This window comes from Cydia pomonella, chromosome 9 (genome assembly GCF_033807575.1).
Source record: "Cydia pomonella isolate Wapato2018A chromosome 9, ilCydPomo1, whole genome shotgun sequence".
Lineage (NCBI taxonomy): Eukaryota > Metazoa > Arthropoda > Insecta > Lepidoptera > Tortricidae > Cydia > Cydia pomonella.
In genome coordinates this window covers 16,956,107-16,977,986 of record NC_084711.1, presented here as the reverse complement: position 1 = coordinate 16,977,986, position 21,880 = coordinate 16,956,107, and the positions used below count along the sequence as shown (strand labels likewise).

The 21,880-nt window shown below is 35.9% G+C and overlaps 1 protein-coding gene across 2 annotated transcripts in view; it reads left to right on the top strand.

Annotated features, from left to right (window-relative positions):
- The first annotated feature begins 1,670 nt into the window (after positions 1–1,670).
- Positions 1,671–21,880, top strand: part of LOC133521522 (slit homolog 2 protein) — a 144,494-nt gene continuing 124,284 nt past the window's right edge. For both annotated transcript variants that reach the window (XM_061856525.1, XM_061856526.1), the window contains exon 1: positions 1,671–1,977. The gene's annotated coding sequence lies outside the window, so the exon portion shown is untranslated. The remainder of the gene's footprint in view (positions 1,978–21,880) is intronic.

Below are 21,880 nucleotides of genomic sequence, written 5' to 3'. Positions count from 1 at the left end.
CATTTATTAATAAAAATTATGCATACCGTTATTCCGGAATCCCGAAATGTCGGACCGCTTTTCACAATATTTCAATACCGGAATTTAAAAAGATCAGTAAAATAATATCGGAATTCCGGTATTGGATTTTTTTGTTTCATTTTATAAACAAAATGTTGAAATATTGACGAAAAGTGTAATAATTATGAAAAACAAGATACTCGTAGTTGTTGATATATAGATATATAGATAGTGTCTATATATAGATTATGTTAAAATTTGTGAATGTGTAACAAAATATAACTCATTTTACATGGTCATCTTTAATACCGGTATAAATTTCGGAAATTCGGTATTTAGGGCCAATACCGGATTTCCTAACCTACCCTTATTTAGAATCGTTCGATATTGCGTGTCAACTACTAACTAAAGGCATTCAACACCTAACTAATAGACGTCGCTATGGTGGTTGCTGTCAAGTCGCAAGAGAAAGCATATGTGCAAGGTTCAAACACTGAAAATTTCACTAGGCAGCAAACCGCTATCATTTTATCAAATCGCGAGTAAGTTCTTAGCATGTAGCTTAATAAAGGTAATGCGATAGTGGGCGGTGATCGGTAGGTATTGCAGACGATTTGTTTTTGTTTTTGAAAAACATGAGAGTCATAACGAACTAATTTTTTATAACATTTACTTAGTTCATATTTTCACACGCGGTAGTTACCGTGAAAGCTGAGTGGGCTCTCGCTTCCGGCGTTATGCTTCAAATTCGATTATTGCCTGGTAGCTGCGACGCCGTCCGCGGCTGATGAAATATAATATCCGAAAGCCCCATTCCCATTGCATTTGGAACTTGCAACTCCAATCAGATTTATTGTGAAAATATGCAGTGAATATACAGCTCATACATAAACGAAAGCAGAAGTTTATCTTTGTGGACATGCTCAAATTAGTCAAAAACACCATCGCTTACATTTTTACTAAAACCCGAACACTCCGAACGTCTCTATTAAAGCTCCATCAATTGCTGACATGTGAGTAATTTTCAGTGTATTAATATTGTGAAGGATAGTAAATGGTCTAAAATTAATGGTAAAAATCATCTGGTCATTATAAAATTCAAAAACGAATAGTTTATTGTTTTTTTTTAATATACTACGACGGTGGCAAACAAGCATACGGCCGCATGGTGGTAAGCGGTTACCGTCGCCTATGGACACCTGCAACTCCAGAGGAGTTATATGCGCGTTGCCGCACCCCGCACTCTGGTTGAGCTCTGGCAACCTGACTCACCGGCAGGAACACAACACTTGTCACAACACATTGTCCTTCTTTTTATGTTTTCGAAAATAAAACTCTTCATTACTTTATGCCAACCTGTTATTGCTTATAAAAATAGGTAGATATTAGTGTATAGTAGGTATAATTCTACCGACAAGAAAAAGGAATTTTAATTATACAAGAAAAGCTTTGTTACATTATGCTGCTACCGAATAGGATAAACGTTGAAAGAACAAATTTCTAATGTTATGAGACGTCAGTGACTAACCAAAATTATGACACCCGGCAAGTTCTGTTACAGGTGAACCCACCGACGTTTGTTAAAAGTAATTGTCTGTGCAAATACCTCTTACGCGAACAAAGGTTTGAAATGTCACAAGGGTGCGAATTTCATAGTAAAGGAGGCTTCGAGCGCGGGGGTGAAGAGAGCAAGGGGCGCCAGGGGCGCGGGAGGGGTGAGAGGCCCAGAGTCAAGCACGCGACAGCGGCGGGCGAACGCCGCGCTACCCTCTCCGCGGCTCACGGTAACTACTTACTGGAAAACCGGTAAACTGCCCAAACTGTGAGATAAACCTGTGTTAAAAACCCTAAAAAATGCCTAAAAATTAACTGTGAGTGTCCCCGAGCCTTTGCCGCCTGTTGCGCCCCTTTGCCGCCTTCTCTTGGCTACATTCAAATTCCAAGGCCGCGCCTTTGTGGCCGCATCGATAATTTTGGGTGAGTATTTTTGCTTTTATTATTTTTTTTATCGTCAGCTTTCATTTCTGTTAGGTATGAGTTCAAAGATTTATTTATTTAATTTTCTGGCGATTTTCCTTGTTACGTCGCAATTGAAACTTACTTGGAGCGAAAGTGTAACCAATTTGCTTTATAACGAATGGTCAAACATTGGTAAGGTAAGTGCCCTCGTTTTTGACAGCCTGTTGATACGTTCATCAACAAATTAATATCTAAGCTACCCACTAGTTGGACAGGATGAAAAATTTATACATTAACGGTAGCGGATCTAAAAGATATATGGAGCAATATGGTGTGTAAACGAGTTTTTCAGTGCCTAGGTAATCACTTTATGGATCAACATAAAGACGATGAAATGAACACTCTTTAAGCATTTTAATATGATAATTATGTGAGACTTTACGATTTTAATTAAGTAAAAGTACCGACATGGTGTTTCATGCCGTGTTTAAATTAATAACATTCTCAGATGAAGAAAAAATCACTAAGAGGTTGCCATATGCAGTTGCACGTAAGTAATGTTGGGCAGTACAATAATTAAAGATTTATCATTTATACGTAACACATATTTATTTACAATAACAATATACATAATGGATATATACAGAGGCTTACTATGACTAGCTTATATCTAAAATAGGCCCTTGAGGTATTGTACCAAGGATGCTGGCGGCATTGCCTCGTTGTATCCCTATACGTATACGTTGTGCGAGGAAGCTACCAGTCTTCGGTCACCAGTTAAGTCAACCAGACGTTTCGCCATTTCTGCAAAAAAACTTGTGCACGCTGGGACCCCATGGACCTAGAGTTTCAACGCCAAATGGTACAAAATGGTACTCTCTACCGAGGCTCTCATATTTATTACATTTTAAAATTTCGGCGCTTTCCGCCGCTGCGGCTGCTTTTACATTAGTCCTTTGGAGGTGGGACGGGACGGTGTCAGTGTGTCTACGCAGGTAGCACCCCACACTAACATCCCTCGTCATGATAAACTCCAATCAAAATGGCAGATGCTGAACAAATTTTAATTCTGGCTTGTGCTACCTTTGACCTAAGCCAGCGTCGGTCATCCATTATTGTATTCAATGATTTATCAAAAGACTTAATCGAGTTAAGTTCGTTTATTGTTGAGCGTCCGAACCACGACCGCAACGGGTGAATGAGATTAAAAAAGGAAATTTAATTTACATAATAGAACAATAACTTGGGGAATCCTTTTAACGTAAGGCTGTATTAAAATGGACAACGTCTGTCGGGAATTAACAGTCTACTAGTGTATGTATACAAGGTGTAACAAAAATAGTGAGTTGGCGCGAAAATTAAATTTTGTATGGTGCCCCATACAAAATAAAGGTCGTCCACCTCGGCCAAACCCTCCATACAAAAGCCAAAAACTTTATGCGTCAAAATTTTGTTTCTACTCTTTCTAATACAATCTGTAAGTACATATCGCGGTACAAATCCTTATTTATATGGTAGCTCGTATTTGACCACTTAGGCCTATTTGATGCTGACTGTACACTGGAATGCCTTATCTACTCTGTATCCGAATATTGGCACAGGTATTGCAGAAAATGATCTTTCTTGCAATAGCTCACCAAAGGAGCCTGGGGTCCATTTGGTATTCTGATCCCAAGAACTCCTAATTAAGGAACGAGTTTTTTGAAAACGAATGTCATTGATCTTCCAACTTACAAGAGAATCTAGGCCTTATTGGGATTATTCTCTCACGATGTTTTTCTATAAAGAAAAGTGACCGAAAATATCAAATTATATTTTGTAGCGGTTTAGCTTCCATAAAACTCATCGACACGAGCTCAAAGCTAAATCATAAGTGGAATGTAGCCATTAATATTTAAGATGTCCTCCTTTTAACTTGAACTGCTTAAAACAATGAGTCAGTAAGCTCGTTTGGTATTAAAATCCCTGCTTGAGCGAGTACGATCTAAACAAACCTTAGCTCCTTTAAAATAACAACCAATTGTTCTAAAAAACACTAGAAAAACACGCTTTTATAAATGCACGTAAAAACTTAAAACAAATATGACTATGACACGATATTCCATCATGGAATGCCAGTGCCTATCTTCCGGCTTCATCATCAGACCTTGAAACCTAATCGTGGTCAAAGTTTATTACAAGACTTTTCTAACAAATCCAAACACAGCTATGTATTCAGGGTTGGAATTAATGGAAAGTATTCACCAGCTTGGTAGCTGTACAACATATTGAATACTAGCGACCCGTCCGGCTTTGCACGGGTATACCTTAACAAATTATACACAGGAAGGTTTAGCTTCCTCAAGAATCAGTCTATTGAAATATGAAAATATATGAAAACCGCATGAAAATCCGTTTACAAGTTTTTGAGTTTATCGCGAACATACAGATAGACGCGACGCTGGAGTATTTTTTATAAGCTGTAGTCATGTAGTGATTGGGGTATTCGGTGTTCACTCTCTACCAGACCTGATATCGTTATGGATGAACATCTGGTTTATATTATTACCCAAGCTGGTGCTCGAGAAAGAAATGTGTCAGGCCGCGGGGTGATGTTCACTTTTCTGAGTACTCGTTATGTGAAAACAAAGCCGGTGGTTCCAGAACCAAATAATCAAATTCGTTTCATTAACTCGGAAAGGTGCTTTGCGTGTCAGTTTCGATTTACCTATCTTGCGCAACATTCCACAACAAATATTTCCATAATAGTGAACGATCATAGATTGAAGAATAAAATATTTCATGGTAAACCGCTACGATGCCGTTGTCGCTACGACGTAGGCGATGTAGCTCGCAACGGACACGTACTCGTAGCGTAGTAACAACAGCCGGCCCGATTCGCAATTCGAACTTTGAAGCTGGCCATACACACTAGGGTATGCCTGCGCAGTTTTGCCTGTACAGATAATGCGCAGACATACCCTAATATGTATGGCCAGTTTAAGATGCGTTAAAGTTCGAATCGCCGATAATTTAATTTTATATTTTCGATTCGGACTTGACTAATTGTTAATGATGACATTAGGCATCTCACACCAGTAAGTTTGAGCGAGATGCCTGATGCTTGCATTTCGCGCACACCAATGAGCGTGATCGTGATCGATCGTCAAGATCAATCAAACAACCGTCGAAACCTTAATAAAATGTTAGTTCAGAATCGGCCACCGTGTTGCTAACTGGAATTCAAAATACCTCAGATTTTTACTTGTATAAAAAATAAATAGATATTAAATAAATATTATAGGGACATTCTTACACAAATTGACTAAGTCCCACGGTAAACTCAAGGTACTGGGTGGGTGGATACAAAATTAAATACTTAAATACATAGAAAACATCCATGACTCAGGAAGAAATACCTGTGCTCATCACACAAATACCTTACTGGGATTCGAACCCAGGACTATCGACTTCATAGGCAGTCACTACCTACTAGGCCAGACCGGTCGTCGAAATTACTACGAAAGAACTTAAATGTAGGTAACATACGCTAACACAGTTATTTGGAAAGTTAGTTGAGACGTTGACAGCCATATCAAAAATGCTATGGAAAACTGAACATAGCTATTAAATTGTGTATTTAGATATCCATAATTGTTAAGGACTCATTTAAAATTCAAATTAACTGCGGCATCAATATGCGGTAGTTCAATGCTAATGGGAAGGAACGCTTTTAACTGCTGAATATTGTGTTGCATAAAAATACATTAAAAGGTATGAATTTCTATTTTTAAGTCACATTAAGAATTAAGAATATTGTGTGTATACAATTTTTAAACAATTACTAGGGTGGTTTCGGCCCTTTATGGGGAATTTAAGAAATAAAAAGAGGTCAAATCCGAATCGTCCATTACTGTACAGTCATGTCTGAAAATAACGATACTGATAAAGTGCCAAAATATGTATACACAACATCAAAATATGTATGTGTATATGTGGCATCAAAGAGTATTTTCCTCCCGGCTTTTACAAAAATAAAAAGCTTGCGGTATTCATATGCGGCGTTGGCAGCATTTGTCTTGGGGGTCTGAGTTCCGAGCCGGATATGCAAATGTTGTCTTATGACGTTCTTCCTAAGCTATATATATGTAAGCATACGAGTACAAGTTAAAAAGACGTACCTACAGGAACCCAAAAAATATTTGTCTCTAAATTGTATCTTTTTTCAGTATTTTTCTTGTATCTCGAAAACCATTAAACATGTCTCTTCAGTTACTTCGACGTTAATTAACCAAATTAAATTTTCTATAAATTAGCATTTGCAAGTGTCACAGTTTTAACTTTACTAACTTTTTGCTAGGTATTTTATTCGCGGGGGTACTGTTCTAACCTAACCTAACAATTATTTGCTAGGTATTCTATTCACGGGGTCACAGTTCTAACATAACCCAATTTATATTTTGCTAATCTTTTGATTCTGCGAGAGTCGCAGTTATATCTTAAGGTAAGTAACCTATTTTTCTGAGAGCCGTTTGTTTCTATTGTCCATCATATCAAGAATAACATTATGTATATGTCATTGCTTCATTAATAATTATATGATAAGTTATTGATAGTCATAATTTATTGATAGTCATCATTGTTTACTAACCATTTTTATACATGTGTAACTACTAACAAAAATATGGATTTGAAAAAGTCTGAAATAAAATAAATTCATTCATTCATTCATTCATTCATTAATATAGTAGTATGATATTTATTATTTTATTAAAAACGATCGAACTCTACTTACTTACTTACTTACTCCGTTGGCTCAGCGACCCAAAATGAGACTTGGCCTCCGACACAAGACAGCGCCACTTTTCTCGGTCCTATGCGACCTCTCGCCAATTGTCGACTCGAAGCTCGCGCAGATCCGCCTCCACCATGTCGCTCCAGCGATACCTAGGGCGTCCGATAGGACGTCCTCCTGCTAGGCGACCCAGGTACGCTCTTTTTACGTTCCGATCTTCGTCTATTCTCTCAAGGTGGCCCAACCAACGGAGTCTGTGGGCTTTACTTTCTCCCATGATGTTAGGTTCAGCCACTAGGTCTTCAATCTCACGGTTCTTAAGGACTGTCCAACTTCCATCCGGTCTTCGTTAATAACTATAATATATGAAAAATACTATTTACATAAAATGTTACAGTGCACTCGTTTATTACTCGTTGTAAAGCATTAACAAACCAAATAACTTTAATTACTCCGTAGAAAGGACTTCTTAACATGCAGTTTGTGTTCATATATGGAATTGATCTGGATGGAATTTAGGGTCGGCAAAGCGCATGTAATGCCTCTGGTGTTGCAGGCGTCCATAGGCTACGGTGACTGCTTACCATCAGGCGGGCCGTATGCTTGTTTGCCAACGTCGTGGTTTAAAAAAAAATTGATATTGCGTAAAACGTGCAAAAGAATACACTCTTATTTGTTTTTGCTTTAACTTCTTCCTTCGGGATATATAATCCCTCATTTTTTTAAGATTAATTTTGACACCTTATCCACAACGTTATGTTTACTGACAAGTAGAAAGGCTTGCAACCCACTCAACCGTTCACTCAGAGCGTGTGAATATTTCACGAGGCTAGCGGTCCTGTCGGCTGGCAGTTTTGACAGATCCTTGCTGTGTGTGTCATTAAAGAAACGAGCAAAGCCGAGTCAAGTATACAATCCAGTGTAAACAGACCTCGAGATCTCTCATAACCATAGGTAATTTGAGACCTTATTTGGTTTGCTTAATTTTTGGACTTGCTTAAGACGCTTCTCCAATTTCTCCCTAAATAGTCCTCATTTTCCTCTCTGGGTATTGACGAAATCGATAATGTTTTTACATAATTTACCTATATTGTATAGACTATAGCTAAGACCCTTCGTTTGACTTTTTTCGATGTTGCGAATAGTATTAAAAGAGTTAGGAGCGGAAAACAAATTCCATGTTTTTTACCTGCTCTTAACTCTTATAATAATTCAGAAAAGCTGTGCTTGATATACTTCAAATTCAGGGAGGAAAATGGGGACTACATTGGTATGGAGAAGCGGTCATCCACTATCGCCTTAGGACCGGTCCGATTGGAATGACATCCCTGCCTCCAAGTACGATTACTCTCATGGAACTGTGTGACACGCAGTTGTTACCTATGAACGAAAACTTCATAATAAATTTACTGCTATAAAAACGAGACTGCCGTAATACGGATGATTCTCTATTCGCGTGTATTTGGTGCCCAGATTACAGTTCAAGGCTCGGATTTATAAAATATTTATATTTGAAATAGAATATATTTATTCTCTGACAGCGGTCAAAAGACAAGGTTATATATATATCATATAATTTATTTATCCACAGACAACAATGGTCCACACATTTCTACGATTAATTTAATAACAAATAAAATTAAGATAGACATTACAATTAATATAAAATATAAATTAGTTATAAATGAAATAAAACTACATAAAATTTGCTAGTGAATTGCTTGATTGCATACGTGAACACTTACACAGTGACTGATATAGGGCCAGTCCAGGCGGTCTGCGATCGTGGCCAGGACGGCATTTTGACTTTAATATATTATGTTCCCTCCTACAGTAATATGTAATATAATAGCAGTTTATTTATAGTAGAGAAACTAGAGTAAATTTCTATAAATAGATTATAGACAGTCATGGATTGTCGTGGGCGGCAGTATCACCTGAGTCTCAAGCAAGTAAACAAACCAAGTACTCGGTCAAAAATCAACAAAAAATTCCGGACACACACCGCGAGAGCTATTATTGAAAATAATGGGCAAGATACTAAATTGAAATAACTGTCCACAATTGGCTACTTGACTGTTTTTTGGAAATAATGTCAAACGATCTTGATTTTCCTGAGGATCAAATGTCTATATAGGACTCATGGCATTTAAGCAACACAAAGGTCACAAATGAGAGTTACAGTCTGACGCTCGCAGTCGACGATTGAAACGCCTCTAACAAAATGATAAGGTGATGTGACGTCACATCATATAAGTTTGTCCTAAATGTATGGAAGATCAAGGAAATTGCCATTTTTACCCTGAAATATTGCGTTTATGTGTATAGATGTCATACAATTTATTTTTCAATAAAATGTAAGGAATCGAATGGTATCATTTTCTTTTCTATTTTTGAAATACAAAAAAAAAAATTATGAGACTTCGGAGCCTTGTATTTTTTTTATAATCTCAATAAAAAAACACTTTTTTATAATGGATGGCTCATTTTCTATCCATTTAACTAAATTTAGTTATAATATTCAACATATGTCAAGTACCCAATTGCGTATTTTCATAGGGTTTTTCAGTTTTATAAAAATTGCCGCTAGAAAGTAAAAAACCGGTTTTCTTGTTTTTTTTTTCTTTGTATTATTTAAGTAAAGCTTACAGTCATTTTTAAATTTAAGTTAAGTAATACAGAAGAATAATAAAAATGCTTAATCCAATATGGTTGACCAAAAGTTATGGTTTAAGGGCCAGTTTCGTCATCTGCCTCTCTATCCTTATTTCAAGCGATAGAGAGGCAGATAATGAAATTTCGTTTTTCGCGTTTCGTGGTAGGCCTCTGTAAACAAACCGCCTTGATGCATCAATGATATAATGAAAACTTCTCAAACTATTTAAGGGATAGTATATTTAAATTATCCTATGGTTAAGAATCTGTCGTAGTGCTGCTCTCTGGCGGCAGAATATTGCAGTAATACTCCCTATTTACCACCAACTGCCCTGGTAAAACGGAAGTTCTACAAAATTAATACGATGCGAAGGCACACCATTATTTATTCATGTCATGATATATCATGCCAGACTAACGTCACGTCACGCCTCCACACAACATCCTAGCTAATACATTAACTATGACAAATGCCAACCGTGGTGTTGTGGTTTAGTTGGGGGTAGCCACGTTGTGTTAATTTGATGTATTTTGTTTTATATTCTTAAGTACTTTAATTTAATAAATGACTTTATTCATTTAAACATTACAAAAATATGAGTATTAAACATAAAAATAAACTTAAAATATAAATCTAAAAAAGGCCCTTGCGACATCGAAGATACTGGCGAAGGTGAAGAAATTGAGCGAGGAAGCTGCCAGCCCTTCGGGACTTCGTGGTGTCTCCTGAGTCTCTTTGACAGGTCTTTGAAGAGACTCAGAGGGTCGGCTCAACGAATAAAGGGTCTTCACACAGAATGGAATAAAATTACCTATACTAGGCGCCGAGACCCCTATATTTTCCTACAGTATGTATATTTTATGCATCTTACTTGCATGGTTATAAAATTCAACATAATGTCAACATGTTCTCCTGAGTGTTGAGTGTGAGTCGTCAACACTTGGGAAGTGAGGGAAAGAACACTCCTGAACGTAAGCGGATTAGTTTGGCTACCACGTAATGTAACTGTGGAGAAACTTTACTTACTTCAATGCGGCTCTTGCTGTGTGACATACGACAGGAAAGTGCACAGTGAATAAAGTTTGTAGGTGAAGTCGCTTTCTTAAACTAACTCATGATATTCTAAAAAAAAATGTATTTTATACAATCGTGATATAATAGAGAGCTTTTCAGTCGACTACCGTGTTTAGGCAACGAAACTTGCTGAGTTGCCTTAATAAGGTACGAGATTGAAAAGCTTGATTATATGACTATTGTATGCAATATTTTTTCTATGAATCATCTAAAATAATACTTTATTTTAATATAAAACCTAAATAATTCATGTCAATTAGTAAGTATCTCAACAAAAATGTTGACCTAACTCGCGACTACCGCCCCGCACCCGTTTAGTCTTTTCTATAACAGCGCTGCGGCACGTGATAGGTATTTTTTTTATAGTTGACTACAGCGTATCGAAAGGAATGTTATAGTCGTAGCCCATACACGAAAAGTACTTATACGCAATTATAGTTTTGTATACCAAATCCTGATTCAACCATTACAGTCGACGAGTACAAAAAATATATTTTCATAGAATATAAAAAATGGATCCCTGGTACGAATAGATTTAGGGATCCATCCATTGACGGTAAAATGTAGTAGGGTGTTACCCTTATAACTTTACTGAAAAGTTTAATAACTGCCATGTCTGACGAGAAGAGGGAAGGGAAGGTTGTTGATGGTATTGTGCCCTTAAGTCATTTACATTTTGTATGCTACAAATTTATATTTTAAGGGTTAACTTTTAATCTCCATATTTGTAGAGATTTTCTCGGGGATAATTTTATGTTCGTTCTAAATGTTTACAAATTATATACCGGTAAACATAATTTCATGAACATTATGTTAGCAGAATTGATTAAATATTGGAAAATATCTAAGGGTCCAAGCATAAATAATTAAATAAAACATACATTGAGAAGTGGTTAGGTATTGATGAGATTTTTTTCTTAAGTCTTATTTTACGATCTACTATTACCAATTTAAAGAATCAGAATCAGAATCAGAATCAGAATCATTTATTTTGCTAGAACATTACACAGATATTACAATTTGTCATGTCAGTAGATAGGTTACATGAATGCATGTTCTGCCACACTTGACATGCAAAACTTACACTAGGTAATACATTTAGCCTAAGTTTACGATGACATTAAATTTCTATAGCTAATAGTTCGGTAATTCTGAAGCTAAGAAAATTATTACGAGTATTATACAAATTTAAATAAAATATTATTACTATTCATACAGTTTCTGGAAATATTCCTGCAAGGAGTAATAAGGTCTGTTTATTAAATAACATTTTAGCCTTTTTGTGAATTCATTTAAATTAGTGCACTCTTTTATGTCATTACTTAAAAAATTAAAAATTTTGATTCCATTGTACTCAATACTTCTTTTAAAATGAATATAATTATTTGATTTTGGTAAAATAATATCATTGTTATTTCTTAAGGCATGCAATCTGTTATTGGATTTACACTGGTAATTAGATTTGTTTTTGTAAATAAATATGCTAATTGAGAAGATGTATAATGAAATGACGGTCATTATCTTATGTTTAACAAAAAGTGGGCGACAGTGTTCCAGGGGCTTAGCTTTATCAATACATCTTACAGCTTTCTTTTGTAATATTAAGATGGTATTTATTAGAACACTGTTACCCCATACCTCCAGACCATATCTTAGAATGCTCTCAAAATGTGCAAAATAAACAGCCCTCAGGTCTGTTGGATTCAAAATCTTGGATAGGTTTCTTAACGCATAACCAGCACTAGCTAGTTTTTTTCTTAGCACATCTATTTGGTTTGTAATTATCATTGTATTTTTATACTATAAATATCAATCAAGCATCTTAAGTACCCATGTTTAATTTGGACCAATATAATTATATAGTTTGTTATCAAGGTTTTTGAAGCGGTAGAAATTTTAGTTTCTTAGAAATCTCCACATACTTAAACTCCACATAAAACCAGCGCCGTTGACCACGCTAGTCGTGTCAGCTTCATTGCTGAGTGGAGACCATTACGGCTTCACATCTCTGTTTCTACTGTTTTGTTTATCTTTGTCCTGTATTTGCTATATGTGTTATTTGATTTGATGTGTTTCGTGTGAATAAATGATTTTCTAAATCTTATTCTATTCTATTCTAAATCTCAAGAATAGTGTAATAAATATTGATGGAATCCAACATAGAAAACATCGGGACGTTTTTATGTATGCCTAAGTGTAATACTGTAGTAAACATAACCCAGAGCAGGTGCTGGCTTATCTAATATCGCACCATTTCCAGGCTAAGCCGATTGACGATTGTTGCGTACAAGAGACTTATCATATTGACAGTAGCATTTGCCACATAACTTAATCTAGCGGCCGATTCAAACTTTTAGAGGGAAGAATAGCTTTGCGATCCTAACGAAATAACGGTTCTTTTTCTAATTTCATTTCGAGAGAAAACGGTTTCCACTAACTAAATCTTAACAAAACACTTTGATTTTGATGTCGATCGCTTCAGCATAATATATTCTAGGTTTATCGGTTTCGCTTTAATAGTTTTTGTATTAAACATTTTGAAAAAAAAAAAGAAAGGAAAACCTATAAACCTAGTTTCTCATTGTGTCAATAACATCCAAAAAAATCATGGAGAATGGAAAATATTTAGAAGTGGAAAACATTTTCTCTTTTTGTATGGACGAACAGGTACTTCCCTCTAAAGTCAAATATTAGGTCTAGATATTATATGCATCGGATATGTTAGTGTCAAAAGTGACGTTTCTTCGAACGAAAACGTCACGATCTATAATATTTAACGTGTATTAAAGTTTGAATCGGGTCGTTAGTCGTGTTTAGCGAAACGATCATTATATTTATGGGTAATTATGGTATATGGTTATGTAAAAAGAAACTATTGTGAAATAATGAAACGTAATATGTCTATACGTTGGGCAATTAAAGTTCAAGCTACTTTACTCGTATAAAAATGTCTTAAGTTTGTAATAATAATAATAAAAATACATAATTATAGTTGTAGACGCTTTTCAATAATTTAGTTAACGAGAAGTCTTAATTTAATTTTCAATTTACATCCAATACAATCAAATCGTAAATTTATGGACGGCTAATGTTAGGCTTCCGCGTTGGGCCCGCTTACCCTACTCCTTGAAGTAAATGATATAAATAAAAAAGTAAAAATTAAACGAAACAAATTACCTTCCTCCTTTGTACGTTTCCCGACATATTTTACTATTTTAGAAATACCCTTCTGTACATTTGCCCTAGTTTAGTATTAATCTATTTTAGTAGCATACCTAAACAACTGTAAATCTTCGTGTCTTGATCAAATATTCTCGCGCTCACGTCTTCAGAATAAACTTCGCCAGGTTACACTGATCCGCATATAGCCTCGATCGAGGCTAAAGTGCCTACTTGCCTAGGAGTACCATATGTACGAACGAGATTGGTCGGAGGTGTTGGGCGCGTGTAAATTGGACGTCATCGCGGCAATCCCGGCCGTCCTCGCATGGCTGCACTACTGGCGCGCCTAGCACAGCGAACACATTGCAGGTTTCCCCTTTCGCAAACACGCGAAAACAAACTAGCGCTACTACGACACCGGGTACGCTAGGTGCAGCATCATTACATCGTTCACTCGTCGCATTTAACGATGCACTGCAAAATTCATGCGCTGGGATTTAAATTCCCTAGACTGACAACTGCGATCTGAGTAGCCTTTACTGGAGTTTACGGGCGGTTTTCTTCTAATGAGTTTCAGTTTTTATTGACTTTTGTTACGGTTTTGTATCCCTTTATAATATTATGTAGGTAGGTACCATACTTTATTTTAGTTTTGTAAGGTTATATAATTTAAATAACTGTAATATAGAGATGGGTCGAACGCATTGACACGTGGATAGAAAATAACTTCTGTGGCCAATACAATGAAAGTTAACGACTCTGGTACATAGATATCCCGTTCTTCTTATTTGAGTCTCGAGTATTGAAGAAATGTATCCCGCCTGTAAAAGTACCGCGTTAAAATGTGCGTTCGATTCCTGTAAAATGTGTATGACCCAGATGTCTGAAACCTTATGACTTCAAGCATATCATTTTTGGACAACTAAGATTATTAATATTACAACAAAGTCACCGTTTTTGAGACTTAAAGGGATTTTTGTTACCATATATAAATAAGCTCTCACTTACTTAGACGGAGTAATTGCATGTAAAAATACGCAAGTAAGTATAACGGGTTAGCACTGATTGACTAACACGTTATTATCTCGCGGATTAGCAAAGTAATATTTCTTGCTTTAATTAGACGGAGTTATACTAAACTGTTCAATATCATCGCAATGCAGCATCTAAGATTACAAGGAGTTATATTTAAATAATGTTCCTGGCATGCTTCGGAAATATAGGAGTAGTTAAGGCTGAAGACGTACCTGGGCTTCAATGGGATTATCTCAGTTTAAATTGTTTGTTTTTGCGGACTGAGAAGGCAGAATGAGCGGAGTAATGGTCTCTCCGAGGCAAGAACATCATTAAACGAAACATTGAGGCGATTTAGGTACTATTTGTATTTTTAAAGCCATACCGGTACCATTTCATTCTAAATGGTCGGATCCATAAAAATATTACATACAACAAAAATATCTTTTCATTTCTCATGCTCTGAAAGTGGGTCGTTGTTGTCCTAAAAAGTGTGCAGAAAATGCTAAGTTTCTGCTATAGAGCACTGTACTTTCTAAGTACGTTTTTTCCTTTTTTTTACGATAAGCAATTATAATTACGGTTTTAAATGGATTTTTGTACAAATTCCATTCTGATAATCGAAATGTTAGTTGTAATGTAAGTACCCTCAAGAAATACTAGTGAAGTATATACTTAGCCGTGTCTTTTTAGTGCACATGTATTTACTTGACTCGTATTCTAAATGAAATGTAGAGTATTTAACTCTGATGAAAGGCACCATTTCAGTCTCAGACTATTGGCGCTCTAACTGCCTTCAAGCGCCAAACTACCTCAACAGAAATAACTGCCTTTTATCCCTTGGTTAACAATGTACTATTACTACACGGAAAGCAGTTGCAAAACTATGAAAAATTAAGTACTATCAGTATTTTACAAAGGAAATTACAGGACACACATTTGGGTAGTTGCTATGTACACAACCGTTAAAGAAGTAAGTGTACCTATGTCAAATAAAGTAGTTGTACTCGTACCTATATAACTTCCTTTTATTGTGTTAACTTTAAATAACTATCTAGGGCCCGGTGGAACAAAATCCTTGCCTTTGACATATAAAATCATTCGTATGTCTACACTACATAAAAATGCCAAATACGGCGTCTCGTTAACCAAAGATTTTCTTTGGCGGGATTAGTCCTTAGAACCCAAGAATGGAGTGCAGCCACCAAGATTTTTGAGGATTTTTTTTAGGGAGGGGGGTGGGTCTCCACTTTATCTTGATATCCAATATCATTTAAGCTATTAGGCAAAGTTTGGTATCGTGTTCGTGTAAATCGGGGATACCGAATTCATTTATGGTATCATGTTAATGACATCCCGAACTAAAAACATGAAGAAGTATTTTTTTTTTTTATAATTTATAGGAAGTAATTTATTTGCATAAAATAGTGTACAGTAAGATGGTCAATAGGCAGGTACAATTTGGTTCACCTATTTTGCCTTAAGAAGGCATGCAAATATTAATAGCTATGTAAGTATTATATATGTTTAATTTTCACGCTTAAACCGCTGAACCAATTTAGTGAACATTTTGTATAAAGATAGTTTCAGTCTCAGGGAAGAACAAAGCATAGTTTTTATCACAAAAATTATCCCTTAAGGGTGTGAAAAGGGAGATGGAAGTTTGTACGGGAAACCAATAACCGCTGAACCGATTTAGATTTAGTTTAAGTCTACATACTTATTTGATTTAGTTGAAAATTACAACCCCAACCCCTCTGGTGTTGCAGGTGTCCATGGGCGGCGGTAATCGCTTACCATCAGGTGATCCGTCTGCTCGTTTGCCTCCTCTACCATAAAAAAAATGCTCATTTCATTAGCTACAACTACGTCTTGGTTTTCTATAAATCCTACCAATATAAATATCTGTGTTTAATTCGTTAGAGATTTCTTCTACTACCTACGCATAAACAACTAGCGGATCAGATTGAGATTTAGTTCAACATACATAGTTTTTATCTCGGAAATCATCTACTGTTAAAATAAGAAATTGTACATTTTACGAAATGACAAACCACGAGCTATATATTATTATGATTTGATTGCGATTGATAAGATTGATTACTACGAGTAGCTATCGACGTTATATTTGACAGCAGTTGAAGTTATCTTAACCTAACTTTAACGGTAAGATCCGAATAAGTAGTTTCCCATATTTTACCTACTTATTACTTATACGTAAGTTAGCATAAACCAAGTATTTTAGTGTATTGATGAAAAAATAACTAAACAAATCAAGCCCTCTTACTCAAACTACAAAATAACAGCACCCAAATGTATTTACCTACATAAATTAATAATTTTAATCCCGTTTTCAACGGGTCGAGTCAGAGCTGGCTTTAAGAACACAAGCCTGGTCTAACAATAATAACGAGATTAAAGAGAGCAAAACGCTGAATTCCGGGCTATCGTTGAATAAAATTAGTATCGACCCGCTTAATTAGAGGTCCGCTCCGGCTGGTCACATAATTATGAAGCATGTTGATGAGACATTTGATAAACATGTAGCCATTTCAGGAAACTTTCTCGTGGGTGCGAAAATATATTTGCGCATTTTGCAGGCACGTTAGTTAGTAAAGTTTGCAAGTAAATTAATAAATTTTCAAGCTGTCAGGATAAGGTGTACCTATGTATTGTGACCTGGTATTTAATCATAATGACGCATAATTTTTTTTTTTTTTTTTGTTATATATCCCGCGTCAAATGATGATTCTAGTCTCTTTTGTATGGGTTTAATTTAAAAAATATATTTAAGAAATATGTTTTTACCGTATCGTAAAATATACATGCCAAGTAAATTAATGTGCTAAAGTTCCAGAAAATGTCTACAAACATTTACGTGACAGTTCTCCAAAAAATGTACTACATTCGATGTGAGAGATATAACAAATTAAAATCATGCGTCATTACGATTAAGTACCAGCTTACAAACAGCCTATTCTGACAGCTTCAAAATTTATTGATTTATTTGCATACGTTACTAACTGACGTGCCCGCAAACTGCCCTCTCGAGTGCGGTGTATGAGTCGATTAGGTATGGGGAGTTCTTATTTAATTGTAACAATATCTTATGTAGCCATGTTTGCTAAAAGTAGATACCTATGTATACAATGTATATTCAAACACGCACTGTAAAATGTTAGGAGACATATCAAGACATGCTAAATAGTGATGCACTTTAGTAGAAGTAGTAGTAAACTCTTTATTGTACAAAAATACATATTAAAAGTAACATACAATTAGTAAGAAGTACAAAGGCGAACTCATCCCTTTGAGGGATCTCTTCCAGTTAACCTTTAACTACCTGGTGTTTAGTTTTAGTATTAAGCTTTCAGGTATAATAGTGCAGTTTTTTTACTTGGGACGTTAGAACCCCGGCTTTTTCGAAACGACTAGTTACATATGTGCATTTCATACATTAACAGTTTTGAATTATTCAGTTTTAATTGATTTCATACATTGTTTTTGCAAAGAAATTTAAAGATATGTGTACCCTCTAAAGTCCTCAAATCACATTGGGCTAGCGTGGGTGCGGCATGATAGCTTCGTTGTGTATAGTATTTAATTACAAAGTTAATATTTATGGTGAACATGTCATTATAACTCACGCATTCGTATGTCACTCATATCCATACTCGTCCAATTAAGGGTTGGTAGCCACCTTCTTACTGTCCTAAGTAAGAAGGTGGCTACCAACCCTAAAAACCCGATATGACACGATCGATTTCTCCGTGCAATTTTATTTTAACTTAGTGTTATGGCGTCATGTTGTATCTCTTTCGTGTGTAAGTTTGTCTACTGTGTGTAATTTATTTATAAAATTCGAGTGGCACAGAGAGCCATGGAGCGCGCCATGCTCGGCATCAAACTTCAAGACCGAGTGAGAAATGTCGAGATCCAACGTCGCACCAAGGTGCAAGACGTCGGACACGTCATTACCAAATTAAAATGGAGCTGGGCGGGACATGTTGCCAGGCAGAGTGATGGCAGGTGGGCCAAAATGCTAACGGAATGGTGGCCGCTTTTAGACGAAAGGAGTGCCTGGCGTCCGTTGGCTCGTTGGGTGGACGACATTCGGAAGACTGCGGGTCACTTCTGGATGAGATTGACTCGGGACCGGGATAAGTGGCGTACTAGAATAGAGGCCTATGCTCAGCAGTGGGCGATAAAAGGCTGATATGATGATGTGTAATTTATTTCGCCTTATTTTAAATTTCTTTCCTTTTGTCTATTACCTTCCGTGATTATTTCTCACTTGATGGTCTCATCGGAAGATCAGCGCTGCAAGTCGCCAGCCACATGCTGAGATGAGGCCATTTCTTGACAATTTATTCTCACTGTGTTCTATTTATGTATGTCTATTAACTGTTTGTGTGTTTTCCAATAAAAAAATTCTATTCTGTTCTGGTCTAATAATAAATGATTTCTTTTTTATCGAAAGAAAAAGAAACAATGAAGAAAAGAATACATGTATTATACTCGTATGCAAAATACAACAATAAATGTTTACTTATCTTATTACTTATTAGACATTCGGCAATTCTAAACTACAGAAATATATCCGCGGTAGGTACATAGTGATAATTAGACATTGCATTTCCTATGTATATAAAGTACAACATTGTCCAGAGGCTCGCGACTCGTGTGTACATATATTAACGTTCCTGCTAAATGTTGATTTACTGGACTTGTTTACACAAACAGTGATAAATAACGTTTAGTTGTGACAACAGGTAGCCCACTGAAACGATAACAGCATTCGGGCCGGCCTTCCAGCGGGTTTATTAAATCCTCTGCCCTGAAAAAGGCTTTATTCATGTATGAGAACAACTCACACAATATAACGTACGCACAAAATCCTTTTTACTATCGGTGTTTTTTTTATTTAAGTTAATTTCAAGGGTGCATTCCTGAGCTTAAATTAATTTACTTTCTCAATGACACCGGTATTCTAATTAACTCCATTTCAGAGAAAATCAATTTTTTTTTTGATAAGGCCCCTACGAACGTGTACATTTGCCTTAGGGCCTGTTTACGAGTCCATATTGGGATGCATAAAAGTTTAAGTCATATTTTTGATACGCATAACAACTTGTGTCATAATCATCATTGACACCAAAATATCATCATTGAAAAACCATACTAGATTGTGTCATACATTTTTAGTCATAATATTTGATGACATACATAGTAGTTGTTATATATTTTTTGTGCATACCTAACGAATCTAACCAAAAATTTTATGCGAATTAAATTTATGACTTTAAAAATTATGACATAACTCATATTTATGACAAAAACCCAGTTATGCTTAGGAAAAATTCTGACTAAAGATTTTTATGACTCACAATTTTATGCATAAACTGTTATGACAATTAAAAATATGACAAAAGTTCTTATGCGACCAGAGGGAGTCCCCCTGTTTACATATTGATTAGTGTACGAGTTTATACATTTGCTGCTTAACGCAAGTACTATATAGAACGATTGATGTTCGAAATGTGATTGATACGAGTATGTAACAGTTTTCAATTGTTTGGTTGAGTTATATAATAATGCCCATATTACAACAACGCCATATACAGCAATTAATCAGTTTTCATGAAAAAAAAATTAGGCCATTTAGTTTCCTTGAAAGTACTTAGCCATACCCCGAAGTTAATGGAATTCAATAAAAACACGGTGTACAGTTGTATTAATCATGCCAATCGATAAAAAAGTAATTTTAGATATTATAACTGTGGCCCTAGTGAAAAAGGGTACAAGTCTCTGGCAGTTTAGGTGTATAAGGGCATAAGTGTTACGTGGAACTTACACCCCTTTACACCTGCGCTGCCAGAGACTTGTACCCTTTTTCACTAGGGCCACAGTATTATGACTGAGGAATAAAGATAATATTAGTATGCATATATTTTTACCGCCGAAATACATATAAGTAGTTTAGTTGAAATCAATGGTAAACATTCTATCTCATCCTAGTGTAAAGAAATACGTCTCCACATACGTTTTCCGATCTAATATACTTAAGTTCTAGTAGTGTTTGCAGTCCTACTGCATCCATCTAGTTTCCTGAATATTAATATTGTGCCTTTCCTCTTTCAGCACCGGGAAATAAAATACCTAAACGACGCTTCAGCAATATTCAAAAAATGAATATTTTCCGTTTACGACAGTCCAGAACTAAAAACAATAAGATTAATAATTTATGGAGTTACGTCTAAATATTTTCCCCGAAAACACCGTAACGTAAAACAATTACCATGCTTACGTAAGCTCGGGTATCAAAACAAATCAATGGGCTAATGGTATATTTTATTTTCTCTTCTGATACTACCTTCCCCTTTGTCCCAAACCATGGCGGCCGACCCTCGCTCGATCTAATAAAATCAAATGATGAACCCAGCAATTAACCTCGCCCTCCCAAAGTACATATATGTACCTACTTCTTTATGTATTGTGTTGCCGATTGCTGCCGGGAGTATTGAGTATCCATCAGGAAGATTTTGAATAATATGTGTCGCTGCCGATTTTAATACAGATGTCAAAATAGACTTCTCTGCATTATGCAGAAATCAGTCATAACTCATTAGCTTTGATTTGATTATATTTGTATTTTATGAAATAAGTACGTGGAGTGATGAAAATATGTCAGCTAGGTATAATCTTATTAAGCACACCTATTAAAAAAGTTGTATGCTCGCATGACATCGTTTGTAAACCAAGTTAAAGCAGAAATTGGTTTAATCGTGGAGTAGTTTCTAACCTTTTATATATTAGAGTAGGTATCATGACATCCTCATTTTTCAAGAAAATAATGGAAACTGGCTATAAAGAAGTAAATTTTTGGTACCAACTCAACGGGTACGTTACTCTCACAAAAAAAGCTGGTTCACATGTTGTGGGCGTAATAATCCTCCTGGTAATAAAGTTTCAAAACTGCTTGATTTTAAGAAATTTATTTCTTACTCCCTGTACTGTACGGTTTTGCGAACTACAAACTTAATTTCCCCTTTCAATTAAAATCTAGAAAACGCCCTATACACTTAATATCCAGCGAAGTTGCGACACATCGTTAAATGTTTGCGTTTTCCGTGCCCCGCGCGGACGCTTCCTGGATGCTGGCACTTTAATTGTTAGTGGCATCCGATATTCCACGAACTTGCTGTGCCGGTTCACAGAGGCAATTACTCTTTATTGACCCT